This window comes from Piliocolobus tephrosceles, chromosome 1 (assembly GCF_002776525.5).
Source record: "Piliocolobus tephrosceles isolate RC106 chromosome 1, ASM277652v3, whole genome shotgun sequence".
In the NCBI taxonomy this organism is placed as follows: Eukaryota; Metazoa; Chordata; class Mammalia; order Primates; family Cercopithecidae; genus Piliocolobus; species Piliocolobus tephrosceles.
In genome coordinates, this window is record NC_045434.1 from 17,318,898 (window position 1) to 17,339,321 (window position 20,424).

Here is a 20,424-nt window from a genome sequence, read left to right on the forward strand (position 1 = left end):
ATGGAAACCAGGGCAAGCCCAGGGAAAGGCAATTATCAAATGAAGAGCTCTAAGAACAATGCTCTACCCCTGAAGTAATGAAGCAAAACACGTGCAAGAATTTTTAAACGGAGAAATGTGGAGCTGATTAATGAAGAAGTTGCCATGTTGGATAGTCTTCTCATGGACTCCTAGGTGAGCTCTACTACTAGGGAGAGTGTGATCACAAGAGAGATGGTGGAGATGCTTTTTTCTGGTGATTCTGACCTGCAGTTAGCGACCACACAGAAATTGTGGAAACTGCTCTCCAAAGAGCCTAGTCCTCCAATAGATGAAGTTATCAACACTCCAAGAATGGTGGATCGGTTTGTGGAGTTTCTGAAAAGAAATGAGAATTGTACATTACATTTTGAAGCTGCCTGGGCTCTAACAAATTTTGCCTCTTGGAACCTCTCAGCAGACCAAAATTGTCATTGAAGCTGGGGCTGTCCACATTTTTATAGAGCTGCTTAATTCAGACTTCAAGGATATTCAGGAACAGGCAGTCTGGGCACTGGGAAACATAGCTGGAGATAGCTCTGTTTGCCAAGATTACGTCTTGAACTGTTCCATCCTTAATCCTTTGTTAATATTCCTTACCGAGTCCACACGACTGATGATGACACGGAATGCAGTCTGGACCCTGTCAAATCTCTGCTAAGGGAAGAGCCCACCCCCAGAGTTTGCAAAGGTCTCTCCTTGTTTGCCTGTGCTGTCTCGCCTACTCTTCAGCAGCGACTGGGACTTGCTGGCAAAGCTTGCTGGACCCTTTCTTACCTGTCTAATGGCCCCAATGAGAAGATTCAGGCAGTCATAGACTCTGCAGTCTTCCAGAGATTGGTAGAGTTGCTGATGCACAATGATTACAAAATGGCTTCTCCTGCTCTGAAAGTCATGGTGACATCGTCACTGGGGATGACATCCAGACCCAGGTCATTCTTAACTGTTCAGCCCCACCTTACCTTCTCCACTTGCTGAGGAGTCCCAAGGAGTCAATCCGGAAGGAAGCTTGCTGGGCTATTTCAAATGTTACTGCTGGCGAAAAGCTGAGCATTCTAAAAACCAGAGTGCCTCTTCTCCAAAGGATTGCAGCTCCTCGCCGGCAACAGTAAAAATCTGGACAGAGAATCACTTTGAGGAGTTGACAGAAGTAGGCTTCAGAATGTCAGTAATAACAAACTTCTCTGAGCTAAAGGAGCATCTTCTAACCCATCGCAAGGAAGCTAAAAGCCTTGAAAAAAGGTTAGACAAATGGCTAACTAGAATAAACAGTGTAGAGAAGACCTTAAGAAGGGGACTTGTTGGGTTTTTCTTCCTTACACTATATTTTGGCTGCACACATATCTTTAACCCAGGAGCCTGGGGTAGACAAAGGAGGACTAACGTAATCAATTTGCACCTTTAAAAATTTTTCTTTTTTTCTTCAGTGATGACTTCCTTCCTTTTTGTCTTTTTTCATTCTTCCCAGTCCTCTGCCCTGATCGATCTAACTCTTATCTTGGGTACTTGAGCAGACAGTATATTCCAGAGATGGGAGGTGGGAGAGGAAAGAAGAAATCCAAAACAAAGTGTTTTTGCTCTGACAGAGTATTAATCTTGTATGCTTGGATTGGGTTATTTAATTTTTTTTCTTTTGCACGTTTTCCTTTTATTCAGATTGCTCTTCCCAAGAGCCATGAGTTCCTGGTTTTAGTAAACCCAGCCCCCAGCATTGCCTGGGACTAGAGGCTGATGGGGAGGCTACCATGAAACAAAGGTCCCTCCCTCCCTCTGACTCTTTGCTCAGACCTCTTTAGTTCGGGAGATCCTCCTCACTCTCCTGGAGGGTCCCAAGTACACGAGTGGGAGTGCAGGGGAGGAGCACAGGACTTCACATGGGGCTTCCCACATGTAGCTTCTGATCCCATTTTTCCTACTCACCTTCCAAATGGTGTGACCCAACTTCATTTGTTTACTTGAAAATTCCCCCTCCAGGTTGAGAGAACCTCTGAGATGGCTGTATTTTCTGCTAAGCCTGAGACGGGGGCTGCGGTCCTTCCTTTCTCCTGAGGAGAAAGTCTTTGCTCTGCTGACCTATAAGTTGTAGAGGAGGTTGGAGTGAGAGTGTCGTGTATTGGGATGGTCAGGGATCCCTGTCTTTGGCTTTTCTTCTTCTTCCTCTTCTATAGTTGGGTCATGTATATTTTACTTCCAAAGGAGAGAATGTCAAAAAGTTCTGTATTTTTAAATATTCTATATATTAGGTAGGTCATTCTTAATTGGTCTCAAGAGGAAGAACTGTCTGTAATTTCTGTAAGTAGGATACTGTGAGGAAGACCAAAAAGAGATGTGGATGCTTCCTCACTCAGGAGGTCTGAGCTTGGTCCTTTTCCTCTCTGCTTGGATTCTGGACCACCACCTGGGACCAACCCTCAGCTCTGGAACCTTCATAAAGCAGGTTGGTGTGGCCTGATTGTCCCAGGGCCTGAAGGGAACAAGGATGAGCTCAGGGCCTGGTGAAGTCTGCTGCTCTGTCCTTAATGCTGACCATCCTGCTTGTACCAGGAAACCCAGAAGCAGTTTGTTTTCACAAATTCAATCTCATGGCCATTGTCCACATAACTGATCACCTGTGGCTGCCTCTTCTATTTCTTATCTATTATCACTGAAACTTAAACTTAGTAGCCTGCTTTTTTTTTTTTTTTTTTTTTGCTATTGGTTATCTTCCCTGTTGGGATCCTTGTACCTGGTTTGGGTTTTCCCCTCCTTGTGACAATTATAATCCAGATGTTTTTTCTTTCTGTTTAAATTATGGTAGTGCATTGCCTCAGTGGCTTGCCCATGCCTCTGGGTGGATTACATATGATAGTAAAGCCACCTGTTTGGATGTGAGTAGAGGAAGTTTGTGTAGACCAGCTGTGGAGCTGAAGGCACAGTCTGTCGCACCCCCACCTCCCCACTGTGGGTAGTCAGAGGCATCCTGCTCCAAGCTCCGCTTTTCCTTCCTCTGAAACAGTGCCATTCTTGCTCCTATTGCTACACATCTCCTTCTGGTGCTGGTGAAATCCATGCCCCTCTGCTTATAAACCTAAAGTTCAGATACTTATTGTTGGCCATTGGTCTTGAATCTGCCCTCTCCTGGTGCTGTGGTCCCACTTCAAAGCCATTTTCTGAGGAGGATGGTTTAAGGCTGGCAATTGCCCCTGAAAAACCACACCCATGTTGTACCACTTTGGTGAGTCAGATGCTACTCATCAGCTTGGGAATGATGGCTACCAATCCCCAATCTCCCAGGAAGGCAGGGGGGCAGAATCTTTTTTTCACTAGGCCTGCTACCTCCATTACAAAACCGTTCTCTTACAGTTCCATAAAAAGCCCTTCCCCACCCAACCTCTACCCATTGTTCTCATCCAAAGGGCAGTTTAGTAGGATCTACTTTGTGCATCTCAAGTAACAGTTAAGTCCCTGTTATTGGGGCCAGATTCTTAGTGTAAGACATACACATCCTGCTTATGCTTGCCCAGCTGTTCTCCAAAATCTACTTTGACTTCACCTCCGGGTCCTGTACCAGATGAAAAATTTTTTTGGTCATCTGGCTGCTGCTCAAAGCCAGTTTTCCCTAAGAACTCCAAAGGCTAAAGTCTACTAGGGGCACAGTGTGAGGACAGATTTCTCATCAGAGAAAAGTGGCCTCCGAGAGCTTTCATTTGTGTCTTCCCCAGACCAGCTTTTCCTGTTATCTTCCTTTAATCCCCTTTCAACCAACAGGTGAAGTTCTTCCAGCCCACAGAGGCAATAATATCATCTTTTGTATGTCCTCCTCTCCTTTGGCCATGTAATGAAACAAAATATTATTTACTTAGCCCAGGCTTGAGAGCCACTGTTTGTGGGCAGTCTCCATCTGGATTCCAGACCCTGGCCTAAGTGAAGTAAGGCTTTCTGGTTATTACCAGGATGGAGCCCTCTACCCCAGTCTGCTATAGGGAATACCCTAATTAGTTGAGGAATGCTTTTGGAATCCTGGCATGTTGGCATATGGCTGATCTATCCATTTTAAGATCTCTGGTTGGGGGTATCTAGATACGAATTAGGAAGGACAAGGAGCCTTTTTCTTGGTTGATGTGTTCAAATGCTTTTTTGAATGGTGCCAACCCCTCCAGGCATCCCACCCCCAAATCATCATCTTTAGTACTAACAGGGTCTCTGGTCTTAGAAACCTGCCTTCAGACCCAGCTGACTCCAGTGACTGCCTGGCCTTGATGTTGGCTGCAACCTTCAGATAGAACCACATGGGTTCCACCCACAGGCTGGCCAGCCTTGTTACCTGGGTCAGGGAATACAAATGGCCCCCCAGAGAGCAGGTGTTGATCTCAGTTTTCAGGGACCCTTTGTGTTCCCCCTTACGTAGACCCCATAGATCTACTCCATCAACTCTTCCATGAAAGCCATCTTCCAGGAGCCCTGTTTTTTAAAGCTGAACTACACAGATTATAGAGCCAAGATTGCGCCACTGCACTCTAGCCTGGGAGACAGGGCAAGACTCCATCTCAAGAAAAAAATAATAATAAAATAAAAAGAGCCCATATCTTCATGAACCCTCAGACTCTGGAGTTGGGTATTGGCTTTTTTAGCCAGCTTTTGTGGGAACTGCCTTTGATTGACCTATTAAAGAAGGAAATGGGGTGGAGTCCCAGCCACTCAAGAGACTGGATATCCCTCAAGAATGGCTTGGGTTACCAGCTATGGATCCTTGGAAGATTAAGCAAATCCTTCTCCTCACTGGTTTTTCTTTGCAAATTCATCTGCTTTGTTTTTTCTCCCCTAATAACTATAAACTCTGTCTATTTTCCATGTTCTCAGGGCCCCTGGGTAGACAGACACAGCTTGATTTCAGGGCAGACTTAGGCCAGGAAACCATGGCATTCAGTGTGCTGAGTCCAGACAAATGATATTTATATACACATCTAAATGTGAAGAGAAAATGTAGTTCTTTAGGTTTCAAACTCTGTAATAGATATAAAACAAAAATAAAAACCTGCTGCAAAGTTCAAAAATATATAAAATTTTAAAAATCTGACAATACAAAGCGTTGATGAGAACATGGAGTAACAGAAACTCTCATACTTTTCTCATGGGAATGCAAATTGAAACAGTCACTTTGGAAAACAGTTTGACAGTTTCTCATAAGTTTAATACACACATCATAGAATCCAGCAATTTCACAGTTACATGTTTACTTAGACATCCGCACCAAAGACTTTTATGCAAATGCTCAGAGCATTTATTTATAATTGCCAACAATTGGAAACAGTCCAAATTTATATCAACAGGTGAATAAACAAATTATAATAATACAATGAAATATTACTTCACAATAAAATAATGAACTACAGACACATTGATATAGTTTAGATAATTGTCCCAGCCCAAATCTCATGTTGAATTGTAATCCCCAGTGGTGGACATGGGGCCTGGGGGGTGGTATCTGGATCATGGGGACAGATTCCTCATGGCTTGGTGCTGTCTTTGTGATAATGAGTTCTCACAAGATCTGGTCATTTAAGAGTGTGTCGCACCTCCTCTTTCCCCACACACACTCTCTCTCTTTCTCTTTCCCTCTATCTCTCTTTCTCTTTCTCTCTCTCTCTCTCTTTCTCTCACACACGAGCACATGTGCTTGCTCCTGCTTTTGCCATGTGACATGCCTGCTCCCACTTCACCTTCTGCCATTATTCAAAGCTCACTGAGGCTTCACCAGAAACCAAGCAGATGCCAGCACCATGCCTCCTGTAAAGCCTGCAGAACTATGAGCTAACTAAATCTCTTTTCTTTATAAATTACCCAGTCTCAAGTATTTCTTTATAGCAATGCTAGAATGACCCAATACAGAAAATTGGTACTGAGGAGTGGGACATTGCTATAAAAATACATAAAAACGTGGAAGTGACTTTGGAACTGGATAGTAGGCAGAGGTTGGAAGAGTTTGGAGGGCTCAGAAGAAAACAGGAAGATAAGAGAAGTTTGGAACTTCCTAGAGACTAATTAAGTGGTTGTGATCAAAATGCTGTAGCGATGTGGACAGTGAAGTCCAGGTTGATGAGGTCTCAGATGGAAATGAGGAACTTATTGGGAACTGGGGTAAAGGCCTCCCTTGTTACGCCTTAGCAAAGAGCTTGGCTGCATTATGTTTATGCCCTAGGGACCTGTGGAAGGTTAAGCTTCAGAGTGATGATTTAGGGTATCTGGTGGAAGAAATTGCTAAGCAGCAAAGCATTCAAGAGTTTGCCTGGCTACTTCTAACAGCTTAGCATCAGATGTGGGAGCAAAGAAATGACTTAAAGTTGGAATTTATATTTAAACAGGAAGCAGAGCATAAAAGTTTGGAAAATTTGCAGCTTAGCCATGTGGTAAAGAAGGAAAAGACTTTTCTGGGGAGGGGAATACAGGCAGGCCATGGAACAAACACTTATTAGAAATATTTGAATAACTAAAAAGGAGCCAAGTGTTAATATCCAAGACAATGGGAAAAAAGCCTGGAAGGCATTTCAGAGATCTAAGAGGAAGCCCCTCCCAGGTCTGTAAAGGAAAAGTGATTTCATGGGCCCTGCTTCTCTGAGCAGCCTCAGGACACTGCTTCCCACATCCCTGCCACTCCAGCTCCAGCCAGGGCTCAAAGGGGCAGGGGCCTAGGTACAGCTGAAACTGCCACTTTGGAGAATGCAAATTATAAGCTTTGGTGAATTCCACATGGTGTTAAGCCTGCAGATGCACAGAATGCAGGAGTTAAGGAGGCTTGGCAGCCTCCACCTAGATTCCAGGAGATATATGAAAAAGCCTGGGTGCCCAGGCAGAAGCCTGCTGCAAGGGTGGAACCCCCACAGAGAACCTCTACTAGGGCAGTGTAGACAGGAAATGTGGGGTTGGAACTCCCCCAACAGTCACCACTGGGGTGCTGCTTAGTGGAGCTGTGAGAAGGATGCCACCATCCTCAAGACCCCAGAATGATAGATCCACTGGCAACTTGCACCCTGCACCTGGAAAAGCCCCAGGCACTCAACAGCCTGTAAGGGCAGCCACAGGGACTGAACCTTGAAAAACCACAGGGACAGAGCTGCGCAAGACCCTGGAAGCCCACCCCTTGTACCAGTGTGCCTTGGATGTGAGACATGGAGTCAAAGGAGATTATTTTGGAGCTTTAAGACTTCACGACTGCCCTGCTGGGTTTCAAACTTGTATGGGACCTATAGCACCTTTTTTTTTGGCCAAACATCTCTTTTGGAATGTTTACTCAATGCTTGTACCCTGCTTGTATCTTCAAAGTAATGAATTTGTTTTTGATTTTACAGGCTTATAGGTGGAAGGGACTTGCCTTGCTTCAGATGAGACTTTGGACTTTGGACTTTTGAATTGATGCTAAGTGAGTTAAAACATAGGGAGACTATTGGGAAGTCATGACTGTATTCTGCATTGTGAGAAGGATATGAGATTTGGGAGGTGCCAGTGATGGAATGATATAGTTTGGATATTTGTCCCCACCCAAATCTCATGTTGAATTGTAATCCCCAGTGCTAGAGGTGGGGCCTAGTGGTACGTGTTTAGATCGTGGGGGTGGGACCCTCATGGCTTGGTGCTGTCTTCACGATAGTGAGTTCTTGAGAGATCTGGTCATTTAAAAGTGTGTGGCACCTCCCCAGCCCCTGACCCCATTCTCTTTTGCTTTTGCTCTCACCGTGTGAAGTGCCTTCTCCCACTTTGCCTTCTGCCACAAGTACAAGCTTCCTGAGGCCTCCCTAGAAGCAGATGCCGACATTATTTCCTCTACACTCTGCAGAACTGTGAGCCAATTAAACCTCTTTTCTTTTTTTGAGACACTTTGTCACCCAGGCTGGAGTGCAGTGGCATGAACATGGTTCACTGCATCCTCGACCTCTCAGGCTCAAGCAATCCTCCCACCTTAGCCCACTAAGTAGCTGGGACTATAAATGCACACCAGCACTCCTGGCTAATGTTTGCATTTTTTATAGAGATGGCGTTTCGCCATGTTGGCCAGGCTGGTCTTGAACTCCAGATCTCAAGCAATCTGCCCACTTCGGCCTCCCTAAGTGCTGTGATTACAAGCATAAGTCACTGTGCCTGGCCAAACCTCTTTTCTTATAAATTACCCATTCTCAGGTATTTCTTTATAGCAATACAAGAATAGCCTAACACACACACACACAACAACACAGATGAATCTCAAATCATTATGTGAAGTGAAAGAAATCAGACACAAAAGGTTACATATACTGTGTTCCACTTATATAGAGTCTAGAAAAGGCAGAAAGGGATAGAAACAGAAAATAGGTAGGTAGCTTAGGGACCAGGGATTGAGGGAGAGAACTGATTGCCATCACTCCAAAAGTTCCTTTGTGCCCCTCAAGGAAACTTGTGGAGTGATGGCAATGCTTTATATTTGATTGAGAGAGTGGTTGCACAACCTAATAAATTTGTTAAAACTCATTGACCTAGCCACTTAAAAGTGGTGAACTTATTTTATGTAATAAAATATTGAATATTATTTATAAGTTATTTTATCCCTGTATTCATTTGTTTTGCTATGTAACAAATCATCACAGATTTAGCAGCTTAAAATACTCACTGAGCTCACAGGCCTGTCAGTCAAAAGCCTCGTAGGCTATTGCTGAGCTCTTGGTTCGGGGTATTACAAGGCTGAAACTAAGGTTGTTGATCAGGTGGTGTTCTTGTCTGGATCAGTTCTCAATTCCCAAAGGCTACCTATATTCCTTACCACATGGCCCTCTTCATTTTCCATCCAGCAATGGCACATTGAATCCTTCTTAGACTTTGACTCTCTGACTTTTTCTGCAACTAGTCAGAGAAAACCCCCAGCCTTAAAAGGCTACTGTGATAGGGTCAGGCCCACTTGGAAAATCTCCCTGTCTTACGGTCAACTGAGCCATATAACACAACCTTATTATGAGAGTAAAATCCATCATATACACAGACCTGGGATTAGACAGGGAATACTCAGGAGTAGGGAGCAGAAATTCTTGGTGCCATCTTAGAATTCTGCCTGCCACAATATCTGCAGAAATCTTCCTTTAGAAATTAAATTTCATGTAATTATACATTGAAAATAATACACTTTTGAAAAAGATAAAATTACTGTCATGTGTCATGTTAACAATAGGAGTATGTTTTAAAAAATGTGTTGTTGGGTGATTTTTGTCTTTGTGTAAATATCATAAAGGGTACTTATGCAAATCTCCATGGTATAGCCTACTACTCCCCGAGGCTACATATAGCCTATTCTCCTAGGCTACAAACCTGTACAGCATGTTACTATCCTGAATACTGTAGGTGACTGAAGCACAATGGTAAGTATTTGTGTGTGTAAGCATACCTAACCATAGAAAAGGCACAGTTAAAACATGGTTTTATAATCTCATGGGATCCCCATTGTATATGTGGTCTGTCATTGACTGAGATCTTGTTACGTGGTACATGACTGTATTTAAATTTGGGGTTGTCCCAGAAAATCTGGGATATAGTGTTGCCATATGATTTAGTTACTTTCCTGCTACTTATGTTAGGAGAAGACAGAGGGGGACTAGGCTAGCATGTTTTGAATGCTTACCCATGTGCCAGACACATGCTAGACATTTTACATACATAAAGCATCAAATGGCCTCTGATTTAAAGGAAATGGTGGGGGTGGAAGTAGAGAGGGGTGGGAGGTAGACATAATTTCCAGTGCACAGTGTAGGAGGTGGGTGGTGTATGTCAGAATGCAAAGCTGGGCCACTCGGATTCTGTCCCCAATAAGGCAAAGAGGAGAACCAAAAATCGGGGGGTTATAGTGATGAATCCATAACTAGTCTCCATTTAGGTGTCTGGGGCAGAGCTTCTTAACCATAGTTTGGCTGGACAAATCTCTTCTGTCTACCCTTGCAAGCTGTACCAGTGTCATCATTTTTAAGATGCGCTATCAGGTAAAAGATTGTGCAAAGCACTAGTCTGAGGTATAAGACATAGCTCCTGTAGACGTGAGAAAGAATGCGAAGGACCGAGGCAGGACAGACGCATGCCTCATGAGAGATGGTTCTGGGGTGGGAATTTGTCCTGAAGTCTTATCAGAGTGCTTGGCGTATCCTTTCTATGCTATAAGGCAGTAGATAGGATTTAGGGATTTAGGAGTTGGAGGACCCAGGGCTTTGATAGGCTCCCCAACTGCAGACCACAGAAGGAACTGGGTGGAGATTGTGCCAAGACCACAGAGCAGGTTGAAGGGTGAGCTGCCTGCTGCCTGGCTCAACTGTTCTCAAGGCCCCCATGAGCATCAGCACTAATGCCTCAGCCTACACAATGGGCGTTGAGCTAAGCTCAGCCAAGGCGAGGCGCTATGGTGGAAAGGGTGGATTCTGAACTGTGACACGTCTGGGATTTTTTCCCTATTCTACCACATACCAGCTTTGAACCTCCAGGTAGATTTATAAAACCTGTCTGAGTCTCAGTGTCCACATCAGTAAAATGGGCCTGCTGGTCATGTTTCCCTCAAATGGTTGCTATGACCATGACAGGAAGTTGCTGCCCTGAACAATAGATGGTGCGAGGTGGTGTTTTGACAGTTCCCAGCTAAAATGGGCTTCCGGTCCCAGAGCAGCTAGCAATCTGCCCTAACAGGAAATGAAAGGCAGCTGAATATGGGTATTTACTGTGTGCCTTTCGAGGGATACTTCATTTACCTGGTGGATAGCCTAATGCCTAGTTCAACCTGCAACCGGATCGGGGGGGGGGGGGGGGGGTGTTCCTCACTTGGGGAACTTGTTTATACTTGCAGATGCCCTTGTGGCTCTTGTCCAAGCTGTGTCTAGTTTATGTCTGACTATTGCCCTCATGTTGGGAACCTGACCTTGTGTTCTCCCAGTGTCCCAGAGAAACCCGGCCAGGGGACAGCCCCTGGTTCTTCAGATGGAAGGCATAAAGTCAATACATCATCACAATAGGAAACAAGTGCAAACATTTTCCTGGGAGAGAAGAGCACAGTGATCAGGAGGGCAGCCTCCATCCCTGGGTCAGGAGAGGCAGGAATGAAGAGTCAGGTAGAAAGAGAGAAAGAGACGGCAGGCAGGGTGAGGGGAGAGCATGGCAACTAGCACCATACATAAAAGAATAGGGTCTGGGTCACGTCAAGTTCCTGGGAAAATGCCTGAATGGTCCATTTAAAGGAAGCAGTGGGAAAGTGAGGAGCCCAGTCTGGCTAGGCGGGAGAGATGCTTCTGAATTCTTATCTGTGGCCACTGCTTAAGCCATTTGGGTGTCGTGTTCTCCTTCTAACACCTAGGCAGCAACTTTTGCTGTGTAGAGAGCTTAAATACACCTGGTGGAGAGTCTGGCTTTATTGTGGCCTGGGGACATGGACCCATGGCAGACAGGTGAGACCGCATAACTGTCTTCTGCTGCACTGCCCCACTCTTTGTACCTGGACTCGGGCCCCAGCCTCTAATTCTCTGTCCAGCTCTTTTGTTTTGTAGTTTGTTTTTTATTTTTTTAAATTGGCAAATAAAATTTTGTATATTTATGGTATAAATATACACATGATGTTTTAATACATGTATACAATGTAGAATAACTGAATAAAGCTAATTAACATACCTATTCTATCACATACTTACCCTTTTTTGTAGCAAAAACATGTAACATGTACTCTCTTAGCAATTTTCAAGTACATAATATATTGTTATTAACTATAATCACCAGGTTGTATAAAAGACCTCCTGAACTTACTCCTTCTATCTAACTGAAATTTTGTATTCTTCACCAGTATCTCCCCAAACTCCCCTCCCCCAGCTCCTGGCAAGCACCATTTACTCTCTGTTTTTGAATTTAACTTTTTTAGGTTCCACATATAAATGGTATCATGCAATATTTGTCGTTCTGTACCTGGCTTATTTCACTTAGCAGAATGTCCTCCATGTTTATCCATGTTTTTGAAAATGACAGAATTTCCTTCTTTTTAAAAGTTGAATAGTATTCCATTATGTATATGTACCACATTTTCTTTATCCATTGATAGACACTTGGGCTGATTTTCTAATTTGGCTATTGTGAATAATGCTATAATAAACATGAGAGTGCAGCTATCCCTTCAACATACTAATTTCATTTGCTTTGGATATATACCCAGAAGTGGGATTGCTGGATCATATGGTCGTTCCATTTTTAATTGTTTGAGGAACCTCCATGCAGTAACAGTGTGCAAGAGTTCCCTTTTCTCCACGTTTTCAACATATCATGTTATTTCTTATCTTTTTGCTAATAGCCATCCTAAAGGGTGTTAGATGATATCTTTTTGTGGTTTTAATGATTAGCGATGCTGAACATTTTAATATGCCTATTGGCCACTTGAATGTCTTTTTTTTCTTGTATTTGTTGTTTTTATTTATTTTTAATTTAAAAATTTTAGTTGATATATAATTGTACATATTTATAAGGTGCAGTATGTTATTTTGATACCTGTGTACAATGTGTTATAAATGAAGGTAATTAGCAAATCCATCAACTCGGACATTTATCATTTCCTTGTGTTGGGAACATTCAAAATCCTCTCTTCTAGCTATTTGCAAATATGCAATAAATTGTTATTAACTATAGTTATTCTCTGGTGCTATAGAACACTAGAACATATTCCTCCTACCTGGCTTGTAATTTTGTAATCGTTAGCCAACCTCTCTCTATTCCCTCTCCCCTCTACCCTTTCCAGCCTTAGTAATCACTATTCTACTCTCTAATTCTATGATATCAATTTTTTTGCTTCCACATATGAATGAGAACATGCAGTATTTTGCAGTGTTTATCTTTGTGTGTCTGGCTTACTTCCATTTCCAGTATTCCATTGTGTGTATGTACCAGTTTCTTTATTCATTCATCTGTAGATGGACACAGGTTGATTCTATATTTTGGCTATTACGTATAGTGCTGCAATAAACAAGGAAGTGCAGATACTTCTTTTTTCTTTTCTTTTTTTTTTTTTTTTTTTGAGATGGAGTTCTGCTCTTGTTGCCCAGGCTGGAGTGCAACGGCGCGATCTCGGCTCAACAAAAAATAACAAACCCACTTAAAAGTGCACAATAGACATTTCTTCAAAGAAAATATACAAATGAGCAACACAAACATTTTTTAAATGCTCAATATCAGTAATCATTTGGGAAATGCAAATCAAAACCACAATGATGCCACCTCATACCCATTAGGATGGCTACTATATAAAAGCAAACCCTCAGAAAATAACAAACATCGGCAAGGATGTGGATTAATTGGAACTGTGGTGCACTGTTGGTGGGAATTTTACATGATGCAGCCACTATGGAAACAGTATGGTGGTTTCTCAAAAAATTAAACATAGAATTACCATATGATTCAGCACTTCCAGGACCCCCCTGAGGATACCAAAATCCACAGATGCTCAAATCCCAGTTATAAAATGGCACAGTATTTGCATATAACCGATGCACATCCTCCCACATACTCTAAGTCATCTCTAGATTACTTCTAATACCTACTAAAATGTAAATGCTATGTAAATGGTTGTTAGACTGTATTGTTTAAGAAATGGTAACAAAAAAATAAAGTCTGTACATGTTCAGTACAGGCACAACCATCCATTTTTAAAGAATATCTATCTATCTATCTATCTATCTATCTATCTATCTATCTATCTATATATTTTGAGATGGAGTTTCGCTCTTGTCACCCAGGCTGGAGTACAATGGCACGATCTTGGCTCACTGCAACTTCCACCTCCTAAGTTCAAGCAATTCTTCTGGCTCAGCCTCCCGAGTAGCCGGGATTACAGGTGCCCACCACCACTTCCGGTTAATGTTTGTATTTTTTAGCCGAGACAGGGTTTTGCCATGCTGGCCAGGCTGGTCTCAAACTCCTGACCTCAGGTGATCCACCTGCCTCAGCCTCCGAAAGTGCTAGGATTACTTGCATGAGCCACCGTGCCCACCTGAAAGGATATTTTTGATCCTAGGTTGCTTGAGTCCACAGATGCAGAACCCATGGGTACAGAGGCCAACTGTATACCAATGCTCATAGCAGCATTATTCACAGTGGCCAAAAGGTGGAAGCAACCCAAGTGTCCACTGATGGATTAATGGGTAAAAATAATGAAGTCTATACACGCAATAAAATATTATTCAGCCTTAAAAAGGAAGGACATTCTGATACTTGCTATAACATGGATGAAACTTGAAGACATTATGCTAAGTGAAATAAGTCAGTCATAAGAGGACAAATACCGTATCACTCCACTTATAAGAAATACCTAGAGTAGTCAAATTCATAGCGACAGAAAGGAGAATGATGGTTGCCAGTGACTGGGGTAAGGGGAAAACAAGGGGTTTTATTATGTACTACTACTACATTATAGTAGTTCATAATGCTACTATGAACATGATGTATAAGCATCTGTTTGAGACACTGCTTTCCATTTTGAGGGGATATATTCTGAGAAGAGGAACTGATGGGTCAGATGGTAATTCTGTTTAGCTTTTTGAGGACCTGCCATACTCTTTTCCGCAGCAGCTGCACCACCAAGAGTGTGCCAGAGTTCCAGTTCCTCCACATCCTCACCAATACTTGTTTTCTGTATTTCTGCTTTGTGTTTTTTAATTTTAATTTTTGTGGATATATAGCAGGTATACATATTTGTTGTTTTCTGTATTTTGGAGAAGGGGACAGGGTTTTACCCTGTTGTACAGGCTGGAGTGCAGTGGCTTGATCATAACTCACTGCCGCCTCAAACTCCTGGGCTGAAGCAATCCTCCTGCCTCAGCCTCCCTAGTAGCTGGGATTACAGGTGTATGCCACCATGCCAGCTAATTTTTATTTTTATTTGTAGAGACAGGGTATCACTATATTGCTCAGGCTGGTCTTAAACTCCTGGCATTAGGCGATCTTCCTGCCTTGGCCTCTCAAAGCACTGGGATTGCAGGTGTGAACCACCATGCCCAGGCTTTGTTTTCTGTATTTTTGATAGTAGCCATGCTAATGGATCTAAAGTGATATTTCATTGTGGGTTTGATTTGCGTTTCCCTAATGACTAACGATGTTGAGCATCTTTTCACATATGTCCATTTGTATGTCTTTTTTGAAGAAATGTTTATTCAAGTCCATTGCCTAAGTTGGAATTGGGTTGTCTGACTTTTTGTTGTTGTTGGTTTCAGCATTTTCTAATTCAATAATGTTTAGCTAGGAGCTACTATATGCAATAATCCAGTTAGGCCATCAAGAAACATAAAGATGCGTGAGATCTCGCCTTCCGGCATGTTACACTGTTCACATTGTGTATGGAAATGTGTGGGGCCACTCATGCAGGACAGAGGGTGCAGAGGAAATAAGGTACGCACAGCCACCTGTCTCCTGGAAAGGTGAAGCTTGGCTTGGTCATAAGGGTGAGTGAGATTTCAACAGATAGAGATGGGGGCCAGGCATGGTTGCTCCTGCCTGTAATCCCAGCACTTTGGGAGGTTAAGGCGGGCAGATCACCTGAGGTCAGGAGTTTGAGACCAGCCTGGCCAACATAGTGAAATCTCATCTCTACCAAAAAAATACAAAAATTAGCCAGGTGTGGTTGCACGCACCTGTAATCCCAACTACTTGGGAGGCTGAGGCAGGAGAATCACTAGAATCCAGGAGTCAGAGGTTCCAGTCAGTGGGCCAAGATCATGCCATTGCACTCCAGCCTGTATGACAGAGCAAGGCTCCATCTCAAAAAAAAAAAAAAAAAAAAAAGAAAAGAAAAGAGAGAGAGATGGGGTAGGGGAACAGGCCTAGAGAACACACGAACAGAGGAACAATTTGGAGCAGATTTAACTCTGTTTATGCAGTAGTTGGAATGTTCAGGCATTCAACTCAAACTGACTTAAGCAAAATGGAGAACTTATTAACTCATGTAATTTAAAAAGCCCAGAATAAATGGCCTCAGATATAGTTGAATTGCGGGACACCAAAGAGGTCATCAGGGCTCTGCATTTCTCTCCGTATCTTGGGAAGGCTCTCCTTATGAGAAGAGCATGAATCCAGGCCTCACATTCGATGAAGTTTGCAATCCTCCATAGTCCCTCTCAGGGAGAAGTTTGGTCTGCTGCACTTGGATATAGGTCCATTGCCTTATCAGTCACTGAGCCCCCAGGCTGGGGCTGGGGGTTGGACAGACAGTCCTGGCTCACATGACTGTGGAAGGGGTAATCAAGGCTTCCCCACCCAAGAAAATTCCTCACATTATTGCCAGAAGGAGGAAGAGGAAAGCTCAGGAGGACAGAGCAACCAATGTTGGTTGCAGACCAGCTCACTTGGGTGGCTCAGATTGCATAGGAAAGGATGAGGAAGTCTGAGAAATCTGCCCTTTTCCAGTTGTAAATAATGCCCAGACCATGCCCCAGTTTCTCCTGAGACCTGTCTTTCCACACCTGTCTGTACCCCCTATACACACACATATGTACATGCACATATATGTCAATGCTCACTTTTGTGGGCTCTGTAGCCAGGTTTGCACTGTGGTCCTGCATTTCTGGGGCTCCAGGCTATCCCAATTGTTTGTTTTCAGTTCTTCCCACCAGTGTGCTTGTCTGTCATCTCCTCTACATCATACAAGAGAAACCCAGAACAATATTTGCCAGAATGCCCCTCCGCACAGGATTCTGATTGGAATTTGCCATTAAGATGTACTCATGAGTGGCCAGGTGCAGTGGCTCATACCTGTAATCCCAGCACTTTGGGAGGCTGAGGCAGGTGGATTGCTTGAGCTCAGGAGTTCAAGACCAGCCTGGCCAACATGGCAAAACCCCATCTCTATAAAAAATTAGCCGGGTGTGCTGGCATGTGCTTGTAGTCCCAGCTACTTGGGGGGCTGAGGTGGGAGGATTGTTTAAACCTGGAAGATCAAGGCTACAGTTAGCCAAGATCAGGCCACTGTACTCCAGCCTGGGTGACAAAGTGAGACCCTGTCTCAAAAAAAAAAAAAAAAAAAAGAGGTACTCACGAGACTTAGCAGACAGACAAGGAGAAGGCATTATTGTCTGGAAGTATTTACAGGCAGGTGTGAAGGTTGCAGCAGTTTCTGGGGATGCTCCTGTAGACCACCCAGTCTGAGGGTACCAGCAGCTGAGAGAGCTGACGACCGCTTCTAAGAATCACTCATCTGTGCTGTAGGATAATACGGAGGGGAGCTGCCAGATAGTTCTTGATCGTTGCAGCACCTCCTTGGTGAACGTCCTGAGAATCACCCTGTTGCAAGCTGAGATAAGTTGGGAGAGTAACACTGAAGTTCTTGAGATTCACAATAGTTTTAGGGTGAGTTCTTGAAAGTCACCCACTTGGCTGTGCAGGCTGGGATGATTGGCAATTGTTTGCCTGATTATCCTGCCTTCACTCTTTTTTTTTTTTTTTTCCTAAAGCAGTACCTTTTTTTGTTTGTTTGTTTGTTTTAATACTTCAAGTTCTAGGGTACATGTGCACAATGTGCAGGTTTGTTACATATGTATACATGTGCCATGTTGGTGTGCTGCCCATTAACTCATCATTTACATTAGGTATATCTCCTAATGCTATCCCTACCCCCTACCCCTACCCCATGACAGGCCCCGGTGTATGATGGTCCTCTTCCTGTGTCCAGGTGTTCTCATTGTTCAAGTCCCACCAATGAGTGAGAACATATGGTGTTTGGTTTTCTGTCCTTGTGATAATTTGCTGAGTATGATGGTTTCCAGCTTCATCCACGTCCCTACAAAGGACATGAACTCATCCTTTTTTATGGCTGCATTGTATTCCATGGTATCCTGCCTTCACTCTTTACAATGGTTGTGTGGCTCTCCTATTCCACGTGATAAAACCTTCATCCTTGCATACATGGAATGGCTTCTGTTTCCTTGACCAAATTTCAATGGACAAGACAGCCTATTCCACATGGACCAGGGGTGCACCCCTGACCCTAGGAGAGCCAATTTATTGACTGCTAGGCTGAGCCAAGTGGAATTTTCTTTCTTGAGAATTTGCAATTGGAACAAAGAGATTTCTAGTGATTGGCAGTACTAGAAGCAAGAGAATATGTAGAAGACTGAAAGAGACATTTTCTTCTAAAAACAAAGAAAGTGAGACTATGGAGAGAAAAATCAAATAGATGCTCAGAGAGAAGCAGAGAGAAGGAACCAAAAACTTCCAAAAAGAAACAGATGAACTTTCCCTGGCTTTCCAGGTCCTGGTTCCAGTCCCATGGGAAGTCCAATTTCTTATACATGGATATTCCTGCATCCTTCCACTCCAGTCCTTTCTTTTTGTTTAAGCTAATTTGAGTGAGTTTCCATTACCTGCAACCAAGAGGTGTGACTAGCTAGAGGAGATCTGGGCTTCTTCATTTTGCTCATGAATGGACACAGTCCCTGGCATATGAGCATGTTAAAAACATATCGATTAATTATTTAATTAAAATCCAACCTCACTCTATTCCAGGACCGAAAACACAACTATGGAAATAATTGATCTCTGAGAAGTAGCCTGTGATATAAACATCTATTGCCAAATCTTTAAGTCAAAAAAAAAAAAAAAACAAAAAAGCACTTATTCTCATCAATAGAAAGTCCTCAGCCGTGTGATACAGCCACATATTCATGGGAACAAAGCAGGAGGTTAAGGCCAGAAATAACTTGGATTGGCACCTCAGCACTGGTAGTAAATAATGTCTGTGTCATTCATGGTACAAAACTACTAAAACTACCAACACTAAGGTCACAACAGGGGTCTAGGCCGGGTGCAGTGGCTCAAGCCTGTAATCCCAGCACTTTGGGAGGCCGAGACGGGCGGATCACGAGGTCAGGAGATCGAGACTATCCTGGCTAACACGGTGAAACCCCGTCTCTACTAAAAAATACAAAAAACTAGCCGGGCGAGGTGGCGGGCGCCTGTAGTCCCAGCTACTCGGGAGGCTGAGGCAGGAGAATGGCGTAAACCCGGGAGGCGGAGCTTGCAGTGAGCCGAGATCCGGCCACTGCACTCCAGCCTGGGCGACAGAGCAAGACTCCGTCTCAAAAAAAACAAAAAAACAAAAAAACAAAAAAACAACAACAAAAAAATCGGGTCTATTTGTTCTCACGGCCTCAGGGTGGTTTGTGATGTTCTCTTTCAAGCTGCTTGAAGGGGTTGCTAGTTTGTGGTCCACATCATTTCTTACAAGGAGGGAACCCGCTCTCACAGCTGACTTCCTACAGAGCTGCACTTTTTGTGTGGCAACTTTTTGCAAGCTATGAACTGCCTCTCCCTTTGCACACATGACTTATTGAACTCAGCTGAAGATCGGGCTCAGGATTCCCCAGCAGAGCCTTAGGAGGATATCTTTTTTTTTTTTTTTTTTTTTGAGACAGAGTCTCGCTCTGTCACCCAGGCCGGAGTGCAGTGGCACCATCTCGGCTCACTGCAAGCTCTGCCTCCCGGGTTCACGCCATTCTTCTGCCTCAGCCTCCCCAGTAGCTGGGACTACAGGCGCCCGCCACCACGCTCAGCTAATTTTTTGTATTTTTAGTAGAGATGGGGTTTCACCGTGTTATCCCGGATGGTCTCGATCTCCTGACCTCGTGATCCGCCTGCCTCAGCCTCCCAAAGTTCTGGGATTAGAGGCGTGAGCCACCGCGCCCGGCCAGGAGGATGTCTTTAAATAGTATAACTTATGTGAGCAGACAGTGTGTTAGTTCTGGAGCAGTTTGTTTGGTAGGCATGTCTTCATAGTCTGCAAGTTCCATGATTGTATTTATTAGTTACTCTTCATTTGCCAGTGAAGCTGGGAGTTGACACTTCTTTCCTCCTATGGAGAGAAAAATATAGAGACTCCCACCTCCCTTCCCCACCAAAGAGATTCAATTCCTTATTCAGAGTATATAATGAGTTAGTGGCAGTGCCCTGTACTCTGGGGGAAAGCCACTGAGTCATTTATGTTTTATGTGTAACATAATAACAAGTCCTGGCCTTGACCAGCTTTTTATTGGAAGCTAAGCCAATGAAACCTTTTATCTTGGGTGAATCATTAATGAAGTGCAGAGCTGAATCTATAGGCATTTATTAATTTTTGTAATAAATATATTTGAGTGCCTACCATGTGCTGAGCATGGCAGATATTGCAATAACAACAACAACAAAATATTTCCCCCCGTGGAGCTTATAGTCCAATGGAATAAGTAGATTTTAAATAAATAATCCTATCAATAAATATATATGTCACAGGGTTGCAAATTTACCCACACTGTACTCAGCTATGGAAAGAAAAAGAGGCCTCATGTTTTCCAAACCTCATCTAATCTTCCCCAAAGCCACCTGCTGGCTTTCCTAGGGGAAATTTAAAAACTCATTTCAATCTGTTAAATGCAGTCTAATCCA

General features: G+C 43.4%; 1 pseudogene; it reads left to right on the top strand.

Moving 5' to 3' along the window:
* LOC113224996 overlaps positions 1 to 20,424 on the top strand; it is a 92,692-nt pseudogene continuing 72,268 nt past the window's right edge.